The following is a 12263-nucleotide window of genomic DNA, read 5'->3' on the forward strand; positions in this document are numbered from 1 at the left end:
GTAAGCTAGTTTCTACCCCTTTTGGGGCTTCTAAAACACCAAGCACACTAGTTATAATTGTATACACTTCCTCATGTCATATCTAGGTTTCTGATTCATTTCTGTTTCCCCAGCAACCCATAACAACTGACCCATTGTAGGGATTTGGTAGAAGTTGAGTGGATGACAGATGAAAGCCAAAGAAAGCACTTAAATGTGGATCAAGCTCTCAACTACTACTTTCTGGAAAATGAGACAGGATTGAAGCCTGTCTGAGCTGGCTTCAAACCAAGATCCTCAGAGCTCAGTCTCCTGACTAGTTAGGATTATAGGTGCGAACCACTAGCACTTGGCATTCATGATTTATTTATTTGTTTAATTATTTTTGTCAGTCCTGGGGCCTGAACTCTGGGCCTGGGTGCTGTCCCTTAGTTCTTCAGCTCAAGGCTAGCGCTCTACCACTTGAGCCAAAGTGCCACTTCCAGCCTTTTCTGCATATGTGGTACTGAGGAATCGAACCCAGGGTCTCATGCATGTGAGGCAAGCACTCTACCACTGAGCCACCTTCCCAGCCCCTCATGATTTATTTTTAATGTTTTTTTCATTATGATAGAAATTTGATAACAAACTGTCACTTGGTAAGGTCATGCTTATTTTTATAAGACACTAATTGTTGTACTTAAGAGAAATAGATAAATAGAGAAATAAATCTCTGAAATTTGTGTCAACATATCAAGAAAGGGAGATATGGGAAAGAGTATGAATAGGATAGGGTTGACTCAGGCTGATAGTGGCGGCAGCTGAGTGCTGATACACAGAATCATATAGGCTGGATGCCAGTGCTTCACGCCTGTAATCCTAGCTATCCAGAAAGCAGACATCTAAGGATCACAGTGTGAAGCCAGCCCAGGCAGGAAAGTCCATGAGACTAGTATCTCCAATTAACCACTCAAAAGCCAGAAGTGGAGCTATGGCTCAAGAGGTAGAATACAGGCCTTGAGTGAAAAAGCTAAGAAACAGGACCCAGGTCCTGAGTTCAAGCCCCCAATTCCAGCTCACACAAACACACACACACACACAAAAGTAATAAAATAAAAATCACTATATACAAATGTTTACGTAAGTTGGTATTTTTATTTGTATTGTTTTAAAAAGAAATTACAATATACTTTTCTTGGTATAATAAGTATTTTAATAAAATTAAAACGATTGCACAATCTACAAATACACTAAATTGTACCTTTTAAAGGGGTGAATTATGTGAATTTATGTTGTGAATGATATCTAAGTGATGATAAATAAAACCAGGAAGATAACTATGTCTTCGAATTGTTTACTGGCATGGAAACAGTGAATTGTTCAAGATTGGCTTCAGAATCTGCATTCTTATGTGTCAAAAGAGGCATCAGTGGCTCATGCTTATAATCCTAGCTACTCAGGAGGCTAAGATCTGAGGATCACAGTTTGAAGTCAGCTTAGGCAGGAAAGACTGTGAGATTCATCTTTCTACCTAACCACCAAAGACAGATGGAAGTGGAGCTGTGGTTCAAAAAGTAAGCACTACCCATGCACACATGCACGCACACATGCATGCACGTGCACACACACACACACACAAGTTGATTGCCTACTATGTCAGTGTGAAAATATTTACTTTTATGTATGGGTATGCATGATTTTATTACATATTTGTGCTAAAATATTTCTCAAAGTCACATCTTAATTTTTTTAATCAGTAGAGCCAATTCAGAGCATACCTGTTCTGATAGGATATATTACATAATCTATCAGCTAAGAAACTGACATGTTTTAATATTCTTACCATTGCAGGCAAATCTTAGGTGCAAAGCAAATTTAGAAAAAAATGGTTTCTAAATATAATCACCAACAGTATGAGCAAAAAGTAGATCTTGAAGTTTGCTTACTTCCACCAAGTCCAAAGTTCTAAGAGTTAAACAGTGAGCTTCCCAGGATGCTTATCAGTGGGGTTAAACAAGGCATGGCAATAACCTATACAGGCAGCACTGTTAAGGGGGGAAAGCCTCAGCTTTGTTGAATTGTTTGGCACTGTATTTTTACTTAGAATGTTTTATTATCTAGATGTTCAACTTAATGTTACTTCTGATTTTTTGAATGAAAAATCTTGTTCAAACCTAAGATTGTATGTATATAAAGATTTGTACTTCTTTTTTTTTAACATTTTACTCTTTTTAAAAAATTATCTTTAAGTAGTTGCACAAAGGAGTTGCTATTTAACAGAGCAGTTTATGAATACAATATATCTTGATCAATGTCACCCCTTTCAACATTCTTACCCATTCCCTCTCCCATTCCCCCCCCCCTCTTAATTTTGTAAGATTTACACTGGGTTCTTGTTTACAGTTTTCCTCCACTTCTCCTTGTCATTCATAAAATCTGTACTTTCTTTTGTTAGACTTTCTCAGTGGATTGTGAGGATAAAGACTCCTTAGACTGCCTTTCTTCCTCCACTCAAGACAAGAAGGTTTTTGTTGTTGTTGTTATTTTGCTTTTTGGTTTCTTTTGGTTTGTTTTTCTCCTTTGTCACTGCTTTTAATTTCTATACGTTTTGTCTTGTATGTAAGTTTATCTGTTTGGGGGAGAGTAAGGGGGATCACAGAAATGATGGGACAAAGGGTGAACTAATGCAGCAGTGATACTCACTAGACACTATGGTGAAAGTAAACTGTACAACTTGTCAGGAAGGAAAGTTGGGTGGAAAAAACTAGGGAAACAATGAGGGAAGAGGTGACATTATTGAAAAAGAAATGCACTTATTACCTGACTTATGTAACTGTGACCCTTCTGTACATCACCTTTACAATAACTATTTAAAAAAGGGATTATAGACTCTTTGAACCAGTCTATGGATCTGATGGCTGCAACTAAAGATGTTCATTAAATTAACAAGCAAATATTATGTTAATTGAAAGTTGAGTTTTTAAGTCAATTATATCTATTTCTCATTTTTCACATCTAGGATTGATGACAGCATGTGTCCATGTGTGTTGCTTTATAACTGGAAAGTTGGAGTGCATGGTAAGAAATGGACTTTGTTGAATGTCTACCTTGCCAGCAAATGTGCTAACCTTTTTTTTGTCAGTCGTGGGGCCTGAACTCTGGGCCTAGGCAATGTCCCTCAACTCTTAGCTCAAGGCTAGTACTTTACCACTAGAGCCACAGTGCCATTTCTGGCTTTTTCTGCTTATGTGGTGCTGAGGAATCGAACCCAGGGCTTCATGCATGCAAGGAAAGCACTCTACCACTGAGTTACCTTCCCAGCCCTATTCCTTGTGTTTTTAACCTTTCCAATACACAGTCAATAAGAGTTGTACTATTTTATTTTTATAGAGGAGGAAGGTAAGGCTCAGACAAGATAAGCAACTTACCCAAAGGCATACAAGGTGTATATAGTAGATCAGGCAGTCAAATGTTTGCTTATAAACTTTAATCCTCCTACCCAATATTTTTTTTCTTCTACCCAATCTTATCAATCATTTTCTCTTTGAGATTGTGAGCCCCTAAAGAACAGTGTTAGTCTCAATTGCTTAACTCAAGTGGATGCATCATAAATATCTGTTAGGTAATCTTATCAAAGCTTTCCAGCGCCAATGCCATAGAGCTGTAATTTCCCTAAGCCAGGAATGGAAAGCTGTGTGTCAACCTTTTCCAAGCTCACCCTTGGGACTGATCATGTACAATGGTCCAGTTGTTTTTTCTTTTCTTTTCTTTCTTTCTTTCTTTTTTTTTGCCAGTATCAGAGACTTGCACTCAGAGTCTCTTGATCACTAGGCTTGTTTGCTCATAGCTGACACTCTACCACTTGACCTATATTCCCAATCCAAGCTTTTTGTTGGTTATTTTGGAGATGGAGTCTCATGGGCATGCTCTCTCTCTCTCTCTCTCTCTCTCTCTCTCTCTCTCTCTCTCTCTCTCTCTCTCTCTCCCCGCCTGGGCTGGCTACAAACTGTGTTCTCTATGTCTCACACACATGAGTAGCTAGAATTACAGCCATGGGCACCTGGCTTCCATAATTAAGAAAAAAACATTTAAGAACATATTTAGAGGCTTAAAACAACCTAAAGAAAAGTGAAGAAAGGAATGATGCCAAAGGTTACAGACAGAATTGAGAAAATAGGATACTGACACTTAGGAAATAAAAACATAACCAAGAAGGCGGATGTGCTTTGAATTTCCTGTGTGGTCTAATAGAGCAAATTGAATAAAGCAAAAATAAAAACAAACAAAAAAACAATCCATGGGAGAAAATGCCTAGAACATAGATCTCAAGCCAAGATACCTGATGGTTCCAGAATTTTTCAGATATAAAAATGCAACTGGACCACTCCCTGAACCTTCTTTCTCAGCCTGACTATGCTTGCCTGACTTCCTGTTGCTATGGCTTTTTCCTGGGTGGCCTTATCCATAGTGATATCTGATAAGGCCCTATTTGACAAGTGAAACATTAAATAAAAGCAAATAATATTATCTTCCATTATTGCATGCTCAATGTGTATTCTGTACAAGCTATCAAAGCCTCGTGGAACCACATGAAGACACTGAGGCTCAGAGAAGCTGAGATTTTTGCAGGATAAGCTCTCCCTGTTAAATTCCAATGCCCAGGCATGTTCCTGAAGGGGTTACACTAGGTGAGACTGGCCAGTAGGGTTAGGAAACAGATGAAAGTTGATTGGTACTTAATCAGCAGCCATGTTCTAGATATATCTTGAGAAAACTCTGCAGGCAACTCTCAAGAGGGGTGAATTACTGGCACAAGGATCTCTTTGGCAGAAATTCGGTATTCACCAGTCAGAATAAAAAGACGACTCATGTTAAGGTAACAATTTTCAATAATGGAAACTTATTTGTAGGGAGGTACAAACTGGATAGGCCAAAATGATCAAGAATTCATCCTGCTGTATCCAGCACCTGCTTCTGTATGTCTGGACTGGGAACACCTCCCAGCCTTGGGTGCTCCCAAGGTATGTGCCCATCTTGGCCACTAGAAATACTTTTCCAAGACATTGAGGTTTGTGTTCTTTAGGGTAAAGATGGGCACTATTCTAACATGGGAACTGTAATGTATATCCTTTTAGGTTGTTCTAGGTATCAAAAAGTCTGCTGTTAAGGAAATGCCCTAAAAGAACTGATTCCATCTTCCTTGTGACCTATTGTCTAAGGAATCAGCCAGAGAACAAGGGACAGGGATTCGGGGAGGGTGGCTCAATAGTCCTGCCATGCACTGGCACTGCAGACTCATTTTCTTTGCAGACTGACACCTGGCTTGCTATAGGAAACACTTCGCTTCTTCTTCCTCAATATTATGACTTGTAAGGTCCTTAATTTTTTCTTTTTTAAATGAATTCAGCAGGAAAATAGCAAAAATGAAAAGATGTACCAAATATCAAGTATTATGAAGATGTAGAGGAACTAGAATGACCAACCTCCGCCGAAGGGAGTGTGAATGAATTGCACAACCCCTTGGAACTGTTAGGGAGTATCTACTAAAACAACCAACTGAACATACACATACCCGAAGGCCAACAATCCCCTATTCCTAGGTATGTTGCCTACAGAAAGAGGTATATACATTATGAGTATTCACAACAGTTCTATTTGTATTAACCTCAAACTAGAAACTGTCAAAATGTCCATGTACTGTAAAATGGATAAGCCGAGAATGGTTTATTTCTACAGTTGTATACTACACAGCAAGGATAAGAAGAAACAACAACTACATGTAATAGTAAGCACAAATCTCTCAATGCCGGGCAAAAGAAACCAGACAAAAGAAGTGTTCATAATTCTATTTTTTGTCAAGTTAAAATATTTCAGTTAAAATATGAAAACAAATTTTAGAGGTAAACTAGTCTATGATGTTAGCAATCAGGATTTAGTGATGTTGGAGTTAGTGGACTGACCATGAGGAAATTCTAGTACTGATCATAGTCTACTTTTTAAATTTTTTGTCTTTTGGTGTTGGAATCAAACTCAATGCTTTGTGCTTGCTAAAGTGAGTTACACCCAAAAACCATGTGCTTTTTGATAAAGTTGCTCATTACAGGAGTTTGTTCACTTTGTGAAAATATGCCAATCTGTATGTATATGGTTGATCTACTTGCCATACAATTTACAAAGAAAGTGCAATGGTCTTTTAAACTTCTCTGTTCAAGAAAGTATACTGGGTGTACACACATACACATTTATTCATAGCACTAGGGAAGATGAAACAGGAAGATAGTGACTTTCAAGCCCAACTGGTCTACATAGTGAGATCTAATCTCAAGAAGAAGAGGAGGAAGAGGAGGAGGAAGAGGAAGAAGGGTAGAAAGGAAAAGGAGGGAAGGAGGAGGTAGTCTGGAGATATGGCTCAAGTAGTAAAGCACTAGCTATGAGCAAAAAAGCCAAATGAGAGCTCAAGGCTCTGAGTTCAAGTCCTAGTACCAGCACAAAAATTAAACAAATAAATAAAAGAAGACAAAAAATGCTTAAAATCACAAGTTGGTAGCACTGCTTTAATAGTAGAGATGAGCTAAATTGTAAAATATTGTAGCATTTATAATTTATAAGTATTATGATGCTTATGTGTTATTAGAAATGATTATCAATTTTTTTCTGTAAAATAGCAATAGTCTATTAGAAAGAAACCGTCTTGACAGCATTTTTGTAAGTGAGATGTTTATACATTTCATTTAGTCTGAAACAGTTTCTTTTTTTGGGGGGGGGTCGGGTTGTGGGGCCTGAACTCTGGGCCTGGGCGCTGTCCCTCAGCTCTTCAGCTCAAGGCTAGCGCTCTACCACTTGAGCCACAGTGCCACTTCTGGCTTTTTTCTTTTTGCTTATGTGGTGCTGAGGAATCGAACCCAGGGCCTCAGGCATACAAGGCAAGCGCTCTACCACTGAGCCACCTTCCCAGCCCGTCTGAAACAGTTTCTACAGTGAGTCTGCTTACTTAGAACAAAAAAAGTGGCTTCCTCACCATCTTGTTGAGGAACAGTAAGAAGATACAGTTCTGAGGGCATATCACTAGTTGTCTGTAATCCTGCAATTCGCTAGTAAGAGATATGAGTGTTTTAATTTGGACCGCTGCAATAAAATAATACAAGTTGGGTAGCTTACAAGCAACACAAATTTAGTGTTCATACTTCTGGAGTTTGGGGAATCTAAGATCCAGGTATCAGAAGCCATTTTCTCATTGTATCCTCATATAACAGAAAGCAGAGAGTACGGTCTTGTGCCTCTTTTTAAAGACACTCATGAATCTCATTCATAAAGGGTATCCACCTTCATGATCTAATTACCTGTCAAGCACTCTACCTGGGAAAACCTTTACTTAGAATTTTAGCGTATGAATTTTGGAGAAACACATTCAGTCCGTAACAATGAGAAGTAAAACAAAAATTCCTGACATCACAGTGAAATTACTATATAAGACTTCTTGAAACCAGAAGAAAACATGGATCTGAAGTTCCCTGCCACTCTGGGCCTAGGAAGGCAAATGCACACTTAGACATTGAGCTCAGGGTTCTGTGACTACCATGGAATCAATAGTGGCTTACATTCAAACTCAGTCAATAGCTGATATATGATTATAACCAGTATTCTAAGTGTTGACTGAACGATAGCCAAATGCTATGATAATTAAAAAAAAACACAGATATCACTCAAATTCTTTTCTTCTCCCAAAAGCTGGGTAGTGAATCCCTTTAGTGATTGTTTTTCTCAGTTTCTACACTTATATCTGCTCCTTGGATAATTTATTGAGTAGAAAAGTCATCTTAAATCTCAAGGTCCTAAGACATTTCACAAAGGGTCTCTAATTTAATACAATGTTTCTAGATGTACCTGTAGCATGTTGGTTTTTGTTTTTTACTTTGTAGAGCCACATTTAGTAGTAATAGCAATAGGGATCATAATAACATTTATTTCATAATTTTGGCATTTTCTATATATTAATTATTAAGTCCTCTTAGCAGCCCAGCTTTTTTTCCATCCTGTTTTGTAGAGGAAAGTGAGTCACAGGTTGGTGAGCAGGTTTATCTGAGACTATGAAGCTAATAGGATTCTAGGTAGTGATTCTTGACTTTAATGACCTTGAATTTACCTGGAGAGATTTGTGTGTGTGTGTGTGTGTGTGTGTGTGTGTGTGTGTGTGTTGGGGCTTAAACTCAGGGTCTGGGGCTGTTCAGGGCTGGCACTCTACCACTTCAGCTATGCCTCCACTTCCTGAGGAGTTTCTTAGACTCTGATGGCTAAGAGTTACCCACAGTGTCCATATTCTCATTCTAAATTCTAATTTAATTAACGGAGGATGCTTTTAATGTTCCTTGGCCAGTTTTAATGAGCTGTCAGGACTGGGGCCACTGTCCTTGGGCCTGCCATGCTAGCTTCTCACCACACAGTTCATGAGAAGCCCTAAGCTTATTCTGTATGAGCTCATACCCCTCTGATTTCTTCCCCATCAGGGCCAAACAGGTTAAAGGAACAATCAATGGAAGGAAAATTCTTGGGGATGAAGTAATGACAGCTAGACGGACACTTAGCTCTTCATAGAGCTGTTAGCTAAATGACTCAGTTTCTCCCTCTGTAAGGCAAAGGGATTAAAAATAAATGCTCCTTTGGTTCCTTCCAGTGCTATGAGTCTATGAAATCAAATGTATTAAACTTACATGTGGGCAATCCAACAGGAAATGTTTAATCCAAGGATGAGTTTCCTCCAACCAACCTTTCTTATCATTTGGTTTATGCCCAAGGAATGCACATCAGTTTTATTTTTAGCTTAAGTGGAACCTAATGAGGGAGGAAGAAATGGTGTGTATACACGCGAAAATCATTCAAAGGATAAATTAAATGATTCGGAGGGATTATCCGCTGTTTTGGATTACCCACATCACTGCCCCCTCCAATAGCGTTGATAATTGAAAGCGGCCTGTGTTCTGATTGCTGACAGCTGAAGAAGGCTCCGTGTTGCCAAGGCACTTCTGGCCACAGGCCAAGTAACGACCTGATTAATTAACCCTCCCTTCCCTCCCTTTGTGCTGGCTGGGCTCTCTATCACCTTCCATCCGCAGAGTGCTGTCCAGCTTCAGAAGTACAGATGGGACAATCAGGTCCCCAAATGAACAATCCCTATATCTTGAAGCAGAAAATACATGTGTGTGTGTGTGTGTGAGAGAGAGTATCTTGAAGCAGAAAATACATGAGAGAGAGAGAGTATCTTGAAGCAGAAAATACATGAGAGAGAGAGAGACAGAGAGAGAGACACAGAGAGAGATTTCATCTTGCCTCAAGTCCTCTTCTGGCTGCTGTACTTCTGAACTGTACTTAACAGAATCACAAGATCCAGAAAGATCTGTCTAGACACATTCACTTTCCACTTGGAAGGTTTCAGCAAAATGTTCTCTCTTCTCCAAACTAATGCATATAGAGATTGCCCCAAATATTATGCCAGCAACTCCAAGAATAAGAATAAGCATAAACTGCCATGCACCCACAGAGGCTAAGTGTTACCCCTAGTGGTTTTATACTAACTAGCTTACATTAGTGATTATATCCAGTGTTTTAGCTCCACATGGAACTCCAACAGTCTTGTATAAAATCAGTTTTTAAATAATTAGCTCTTATAAGGGAATTAAATAGTCACTATGCTGGTAGGAGTAGACCCTTATGGCTGAAAACACAGAGTTCTTGATGGTCTGGGATGGGCTCACCTGGACTGTCCCACCCGAAAAAATGGTCTCTAAGCAGTGGGGAAGTGACTACATGGACCCAAGAGTAGATTTTAATCGTAGTTTTCCCTGTCTACAGCTCAGTGAGCTCTTCACAGACAATCTCAGTCCCTGAGCCAGTGTCCTTGGTTTTATGTGCCATGGGCCATCTCTGTACACATCTGCAGGGGTTCTCTGGGATGGCTTTCTTTTAGGGCCTCTGGAAACAGCCAACTCCAAGGAAGCCTGCCTTCAGGGCTGATCTTTCTAGCTAGTCCCATGCCCCAGGTGTCTGCCCCAGCTGAGACCCGGCTTTGACTCAGTGATAGTGATTATTTCCCTGTGAAGTAGTCGGATTTTACCTAAGTTTCAAACAAATCTTGTAAGAGTAGGGTGCTATCCTAGAGGCAGCTGGGGTCGGGGGAGAGAAATCCTCTCTTAAGAACTTGGCCTTTGAAGTGTATTTCTGACAGCAGTCTTGCTCAGAGCTTTTCACGAACACAGTTGTAAATTGATTTGGGGGGCTGTCCTAATGGGCTGGAAAACACAAGTTTCCTATGCAGAGTGGCTTTAGTGAAGTCAGTCTTAAAAATGATTGACACTTCTGTCTGGACCACCCTCCAATGTGATGTTACAGGTCTTCCTGAGTCGACAAGAAAAATTTGCATCTGTATTTCTAGTAGTAGAATAGGCGAGTTCTGAGCTACACTGTGGTTGTACATAGATTTGTGGCCAAACCATATGAACAGATCACTCTAGCATCTAAATCACATAGGTACTTGATTTTACTATCTGTATGTATCTATAAAGTTTATTACCTTGTCTATATGCCTTCCTTCTAAAGAATAATATATTTAGCCTTTAGAAAACACATTGATTTTTTAAAAAATAATAACATAGGTATATAATAGAACTTCAACCTAGTCTGTAATTGTTTCACGGTCTCGACAGGCCACAGATTTACTGTGGCATAAAACACCAAATTGCTATTCTTTATCTGCTTGCTAAATTACTTTATAACTTTATCTTTTGCCCTATGAATGTGACTTCAAAAATATGGAGACCTATTAAATTTTCCTCATCACTGGAACTGAAAGATAAGGACACTGCCCCTATCAAGGGAACTAACATTGGACCAGGTGGCTGGTGTGACATCTCTGTACATGTTCTGACACACAGGGTGACTTGCAACTAGGAGGAATGCTTTTATGTATAATTTTTAAGCTTCTCTGATTTATACTAATCAAAGCATTAAAGGAGTCGATATACCCGATTATAAGGAATGGTTGCATGACTCACCATTTTGCAACTTCAAGTAGCTCTGATGAAAAACACTGAAGATGTTTATGACAATGTTGAGGGAAAAGCAGGATATGACACATGCATCAATTATATCAGGACTACTGATTTTAAAAAATCTGCATTGGGCTGGGAATGTAGTTCGGTGGTAGAAAGTTTGATCCCCAACACTGAAAAAAGTATATGTGTATAGGACATATTTCTGACAACAATCATGATACCCTCTTCATGTAGCTATCCAGAGCCTTAAGACACATTCTTAAAGTTTGGAGCAGTTCCTGGATGAGCTCAGCTTCTTCTCTATTTTTGATCTGCTGTTCTCAGAATATCTCCTCTCTTGTGCATCCTGCCTTGAAGTCTTCAAATATGTTCTTTCTTTAACCCACATCACCCTTCTCTTCTCCCATCTCTGTGCCTCCTCCACACCTTTTGGGAAGGAGTTTTCTGTGCTATGTAGTCATTGATTTAAGGGCTTGCATTCTTCTCTAATTTCCCTACTTTCATATTCATATCCATATTCATCTGGGTGCATATTTCTTGTACTTAATAAGATTCAAGCTCCTAAGGATCCTGTGATTGTTCTATTATCTTCACAAAATGTATTTCAAAAACAAAGGACTTTCAGCTACTCAGAGAAGAGGGAACTTTGCAATCAGGGCTTCACAGTCCAGCCATGAAGTTGTGTTTGACAAATGCTAGTTCATGTTGCATGACAAATTAATGTTTGTGACTAGAGGAGTATGTGCCAGCTCTGGTAGTAACAGAGCTGACAATCCTGTGAGCAAAATAAATTGGGAGTGATGGAGCTACCTCCCTTGCCTGCATTTGGGATCTCTTCCCAATCTTTCCCAAGCTTTACCCAGCTGTGGTGCTCAGTGTTTGTCTCCATACAGGCCCCTGCCTGACATTAAACAGAAAAATACAACACTGGTGGAAAGTGACAGATAATGCGCTGATCAGGAGAGCACATAGTGAAAGTAAAAAAGCTACACAAAGCTTCCATAATTAGAAACATGTGAGAAAGCCACACAAGGTTCATGACAGGACTAAAGACTGTCTCCCAATATTATTTCTGACAGTACAAAATCAATTTATGTTGAACACATTTTAAAATAGCTCACCCACCCCTATTATTTTATATTATGAAGGAGAGTTAAAAACGGAATTTTAATGTGGCTCATGAGCATAGTCAACAGAGGTTTCTTTTTTCTCAAAATGCTTTGTGTAATCACAGCACTATATCATTGAATTTGCCAGGTT

The sequence above is a fragment of the Dipodomys merriami genome, unplaced genomic scaffold, assembly GCF_024711535.1.
Source record: "Dipodomys merriami isolate MVZ:Mamm:240054 unplaced genomic scaffold, mDipMer1.0.p SCAF_4, whole genome shotgun sequence".
Lineage (NCBI taxonomy): Eukaryota > Metazoa > Chordata > Mammalia > Rodentia > Heteromyidae > Dipodomys > Dipodomys merriami.